The 6,431-nt window shown below is 39.1% G+C and overlaps 1 long non-coding RNA gene across 1 annotated transcript; it reads left to right on the top strand.

The window, feature by feature from the left end:
• The first annotated feature begins 3,191 nt into the window (after positions 1-3,191).
• On the top strand, positions 3,192-6,086 carry LOC141374861 (uncharacterized). The gene is made up of 3 exons (XR_012382009.1): positions 3,192-3,267; positions 4,952-5,060; positions 6,006-6,086. It is a non-coding gene; the product is annotated as an uncharacterized lncRNA (long non-coding RNA).
• The last annotated feature ends 345 nt before the right edge of the window (positions 6,087-6,431 follow it).

Here is a 6,431-nt window from a genome sequence, read left to right as displayed (position 1 = left end):
ATTGTGTGAGATGATAAATGTTTATTGCTTAAAGCTGAGAAGTTGTAGGGTTATTTGTTACATCGCAGTAGATAACTAATGTAAGTTCACTGTATTTATATTTTTTTCTCAAAAAAGGGAAAAGCTCCCCTAAGTACATTTATAAGTAAATAAATCTTTAAAATAAAAGAGAACAGAAAGAAACCATTAGGGATTTCCTTCAAATATCAACACAAAGCAGAAAAGTCAAGGGTTGGAGGATATCAGAGTCACAGAATGAAGCTTAAGAGCATGAACTCTGGAGCCAGACAGCCTAGGCTTAAAGCCCTGCCTCTGTCCCTCACTAGCTTTGTGGCCTTGGGCAAGTTACCTAACCTCTCTGACCTTCAGTTTCCTTATCTGTAAAATGGGAATAATAGTAGTTTCTGCCTCATAAGTCTGCTGTGAAGATTAAGTGAATCTGTTTTCTGTATTTATGAGTTTGTTTCTGGTTTTTGTTTTTTATGTTTTTTGGACTCCTCATATAAAAGAAATCATATGTTATTTGTCTTTCTCTGACTTATTTCATTTAGCATTATCTAGTGCTGTGACAGATGGTGACTGCGCTTGTTATGGTGAGCATTGCATGATTCTATGCCAATAGTGTACAGAATTGTTGAATCACTCTGTTGTGTACCTGAAACTAATATAACACTGTATGTCAATGATATTTCAGTAAGAAAGATTAAGTGAATCAACAAATATGAGGCAATTAGAACAGTGCCTGACAAATACTATGCACTTTATACATGTAACTTATAAATGTTATTATTGTTTAGAGGAAAGGGACCTTAATTTTGCAAGTGGGGAAAATGGAGGTTCTTGGTTCCGGGCTTAGAGCTATTTCTTCCTTGAAATGTCATTTCCATGAGAATTTTCTTTTTCCTCCCTTTATGTCAATTATACCTACTGAGTGTCCCAATTTGCAAGGCTCTTTGTTGGGCTTCTTCACATACAGCACCTCATCTAATCTTTAAAATCATGTAGGTATTTTTGTTACCTCCATTTTGCAAAAACACCCAAACTTTGAGAGCTTATCACTTGCTCACTGGTTAGTCAGTGATAAAGTCAGAATTCAAACTCAGGTCTTCTGATAATAAGATTAGTGGCACAAGTACATTCTTAACCAGTTTAAGGTATTTCATAATAGACTCTTTTGATTATAAAGGTCTTACAGACTTCTCTGCCTATGACCTCCTAGGACTCTAGAACAGATGCTTTCTTTGTACTCTTTTTGGAGGTTATTATGGGTCACTTTCATGTACTTCAAGGGATGGTCTCATCTGGAATTTTGACTTCCTCTTTCCATAGAGCAAGACCTATTTCTACAGAATGCATTGATTGGTCTCTTTCATTTCCATAATATTCTTCTACTTGGTTCCCTATTCTATATTCAAAAGAGGAACATTTCAGCTGACTGCTAAAAATTGGCAGGGCATCTATGCCCTGCCAATTTGGCAGATTTAGCAGATTATGAAGAGGCTCAGGAAATACTCCTATCCTACGAAAACTAAACTGAAACCTAATATTAATCAACCATGAGGCTTTAGTTTTGTTATTTGATTTTCACAACAATCCTATGAAACAGACCGAGATGTTTCCTTGTCTAACAGATGAAACAGAATCTCAGGGAGTTGAAGTGAATACTCAGAGTATTCACGGGGCGCCTGGGTGGCTCAGTTGGTTAAGCGACTGCCTTCGGCTCAGGTCATGATCCTGGAGTCCCGGGATCAAGTCCCGCATCGGGCTCCCTGCTCAGCGGGGAGTCTGCTTCTCCCTCTGACCCTCTTCCCTCTCGTGCTCTCTATCTCTCATTCTCTCTCTCTCAAATAAATAAATAAAATCTTTAAAAAAAATACTCAGAGTAACGCATTAGAAGTGGCAGAGTTCTGAGTGTCCTTTTCAAACCACCTCTGTAACTTTACCCAGTAAATCCACATCTGGGTCTTTAGCCTCCAGAAGTATTCTCAAAGTGTGTAAGAATATATGTACAAGGGTTCCTTGCAGCATTATTCATAATAATGAAAACCTGAAGAAAACCTAAATATTCAGCCATAGAAGGTTATTTTAAAAAATTATGACATATCCATACTATGGGAGGGACACTTAGCAGCCATCTAAACCAATGAGGTACACACACACACGCACACACACACACAGTGACATGAGGAATAGACACAAAGATTGCTTAATTAAAGAAAGCAAGTTGCAGGGGCACCTGCATAGCTCAGTTACATTGCTTACATTTTTTATAATGGTTAGATGTTACCTTATACTTAAATGTTTTAGGTTGAGTTATTCACAGTTTTTAAAAAAGTTATTCGTGGGCGCCTGGGTGGCTCAGATGGTTGAGCGTCTGCCTTCGGCTTGGCTCATGATCCCGGAGTCCTGGGATCGAGTCCCGCATCGGGCTCCCTGCTCAGTGGGGAGTATGCTTCTCCCTCTGCCTCTCTCTCTCTCTGACTCTCATGAATAAATAAGTAAAACACTTAAAAAAATAAAATAAAAAAGTTATTCATCCTCGCAACTATTTATTGAATTTTTGTTATGTGTGTGTTCGGCACTCTGCCGGGGACCTCACAAGGAAGACCTCACAAGGAAGCTCTTGAGGAAGTCTGCATCTGGTCGGAGAGAAAAGCAGAACTTGGAAAATGATCCAAGACAGTTTTTGTACTTAACTGTGGGGGGGATGACCAATTAAGTGCGCCAGTCAGAAACCTTTCAGGAAGAGTCACACAGATTTCATTTTCTTTTGGAGGTTTGGTACAAGGGAAGTGGCCTCCTGTCCCAAATTTCCCTGCAGTGGGACCTTTGCAACTTTGGGTATGACGAAAATCCTGAGCTGCTCAGTATCACTCAGGCTAGTTAAACTGGAGTAACGTGCCCTTTCTTTATTGATCTATCACTTGCAGTTCTCAAAGAGAGAATTTGATTGGCTTGCCTGGTGTTACCTGGCATCAACAGAAATTGGGCTCCTGGACAGAAACTTGATGATGCCACCTCTGGCACCTGGTGTCCCTCATGTGTAACCCAGAGAAGGTAATTTCTGGCTTGGGCAGTGGTCGTCAGTCCATGCCAAGCCAAACTCTTACGGCCAGGATATCTGGGTTCATTTTACTTGACAAAGCATGCTCTTTGAGTCGCTGAACTTATATTTAAAAGAACTGATGGGTGCCGCTTGTCTTCACAGCCAATATTTTCTGCATGGCAAACATTATGGATTCTTCTGACAGCTGTTTAGTTTAAAAGGTAAAAATGAGCATAGCACGGGTTGCCTGGGTGGTTCAGTCGGTTAAGCATCTGCCTTCGGCTCAGGTCATGATCCCAGAGTCCTGGGATCGAACCCCGCATTGGGCTCCCTGCTCAGCGGGAGGTCTGCTTCTCTCTCTTCCCCCTCCCCCCCGCTCGTTCTCTCTCTCTCTCGTGCAAAAAAATAAATAAAATCTAAAAAAAAAATGAGAATAGCAGAGGTAAAGGAAAAACATTTTTGAGTGTAGCCAAGTTCAAAAAAATTAAAGAGAAGTTGATGTTTATTTGCTAGTTTTCTTGGGCTGAGCTGCTCTGTAGAATAGAACAGGTTGTACCTGCATAGGAATGTTCACTGAGGGAGCGAAGGGCTGAAATTCAAGCTGAGCCCTGCTCACACGACATGGTATAGTGCTGGCTGTGTGGCCCTGGCCTGTGATCGGGTTCTGTGGGAGGAGCGCACCTTTTTCCAAGTAGCATAAAAGCAGCTCATGGACGAGCAATAGCCCTGTTCTTGGGATAATATCGGCTTGTAATCTACCAAACTGTAGAATCAGAACTGAGGGCCATGCTAAAAGATACAGAGGGAAGGGACTTCAGAGGAAAACTCAATTATTTCCAACTTGAGCCTGGTACATAGCTGATATTTAATAAATATTTGTTAAAGGAATAAATAGTGCTGGGGATAGAGCAGTGAGAAAAACAGACAAAGTCTTTGAGGTTATATAATGAATTAAAGTAAGATACAGAAGAAGTGCTACTATATGATACCATTTACATAAAGAGCCCAATAAAATAAAAGTAGATGGGGATGTGAAACTGGAACCTGGAAAGAACCCCAATGGCCACTGACAGGAGAATGGATACATTGCAGTATGTTCATCCAGTGGAATTCCGCACAGTCTAAAACTTAATTATCTACAGCTACACACTAATTTGTATTCAGAGATACCATCCCCGAAGCTACACAGCCATCTTGACATCATGAGGGAAAGTCTTTGTATCACTGAATCACTGAACCAGGGCTGGCAACTGCCTCTGAAGTAAACTCCATTTAGTTTGGTCACTGATGGTCAGGTTTTTTTTGTTATTTGTACATGTAAACATTTCTAATACATAATAGTTAACTGAGAGGAATGTTCAGGAATTATTAAGGATGATAAATCAGGGGGACTTTTCAGTTTGTATTGTTGAAAATTTTTACATTAAGACTATGTTCATGAGTTACTTGCTTAATTTAAAGAATTTAAGTACAAGAAACCAAGAAGTAGTGATATATAGCAGGTCATATGGGCCACCTTTTCAATCTTTCCCAACCAAACTTTTATAATATTTACGTAATTTGCCTTCTCTCAGATTTCCCCCCAGAATTACTGCTTTTAGTACAGTCATGCTATAACTTCCTTTCTATAATTCATGCATCCTTCATTCTCGGGGTAGGTATCTTGGCACCTTCCGAAATCTTCAAATTACAAATTTCATGATAGCATTTTTCTTTGATAAAACTTCTAGTTAGGAATCACCTTTAAATTAGGCTGTTTCTCTTTTTCTGCAGTTCCAATATCAGCACCAAAAGTTGGCTTTCTTGTGGAGACCATTTCACAAAGAAATAATAATTTTAAAAAGTGAATTTGGGGCACCTGGGTGGCTCAGTTGGTTAAGTGACTGCTTCTTGATTTCGGCTTAGGTCATGATCTCAGGATTGTGAGATCAAGCCTCACCTCAGCTCTGTGCTCAGTGTGGAGTCGGCTGGAGATTCTCTCTCCCTCTCCCGCCGCCCCTCCCTCTGCTCGCAGGTGCGTATGCTCTCTCTCTAAATAAGTAAAATCTTTAAAAAAAAATGAATTCACAAGTGTCCCCATGTATATAAAGATAAGAAGTGAAAGTCAAAATTTTAGGTGTATTCCAAGCGGTCAGGTAGTCTCATTCAGTAGCCGGAAATTCTGCAAAACTAGAATTTATGTATATAAAATTCAAATTCTTACCACAAAAGAATGACAAATCATTCCAAGACCAAGGGTCTACTGAACATTGATTATATTCATAACATTTCAATTCAACAGGCCCTCCCTGAGGTTAAGTTCAGATTACTTTTTTTTTTTTAAAGATTTTATTTATTTGACAGAGAGAGACACAGCGAGAGAGGGAACACAAGCGGGGGCAGTGGGAGAGGGAGAAGCAGGCTTCCCGCCGAGCAGGGAGCCCGATGCGGGGCTCGATCCCAGGACCCTGGGATCATGACCTGAGCCGAAGGCAGACGCTCAACGACTGAGCCACCCAGGCGCCCCAGATTACTTTGACTAGATTTCTGACGTTTGTAAAACTTTTAAATCTCACGTTAATTAAAAATGTCTTATAATGTATAATTTTTTATTTTTAAGAATTTTATCTTATTATTGTGCATAACATAGACGTAGAATATAAATAACAACCACAATAATAATAAGTGAACACTCAGATTCCCTCCACCCAATTTAAGAAACAGAATATTACCACTCTATATCGTACTCTCTGTCCCTCCACTATCTCATCCTTCTTCTTTCTTCCCTTTCCCATGGATATCTTCTACTCTGACTTTTGTATTTATAATTTCTTTGCTTTTCTTTACAGTTTTACCATGTAGGAATGTATTCTTAAATAACAGATTGTTTAGTTTTGCCTGTTTTTGAACTTCATATGAATGGAAGCACGTAGTTCTTTTCTTCTGAAGCATGTTCTTTTTATTTTTACTCAACATACAGGTGCATGAAGTTCATCTATGTTGACATATGTAGCTGTAATTTCTTTTTGCTGCTATATTGCATTACATTTTATGAATAAACTACAATTTATTCATTCGGTTTCTTGCTACTTGAGTCACCGGTTTTCTGCTATTTGAAACTGCCAATGTTAACATAATTATACATCTCTCTTGGGTAAGAATTTCTTTGAGGTATATATTTAGGAGCAGAATTGCTGGATTGCAAAATAGATAAATATTCTACTTTATTTGAAATGCCATAGTGTTTTCCAAAGTGGTTTTAAACAAAGTAGTTTTTTGTTATTGAAGTACAGTTGACATATCATATTATTTTAAACAAAGTGGCTTCATTTTTTTTAAAGATTTTATTTATTTACTTGCCAGAGAGAGCGAGAGTGTGAGGGAGAGGGAGAGCACAACCAGGGGG

This window comes from Callorhinus ursinus, unplaced genomic scaffold (assembly GCF_003265705.2).
Source record: "Callorhinus ursinus isolate GAN/ISIS: 27379988/994484 unplaced genomic scaffold, GSC_fseal_2.0 scaffold23, whole genome shotgun sequence".
NCBI classification, from domain to species: domain Eukaryota; kingdom Metazoa; phylum Chordata; class Mammalia; order Carnivora; family Otariidae; genus Callorhinus; species Callorhinus ursinus.
Note: the sequence above shows the minus strand (reverse complement) of the source record. Positions and strands in the feature narration are given on the sequence as shown.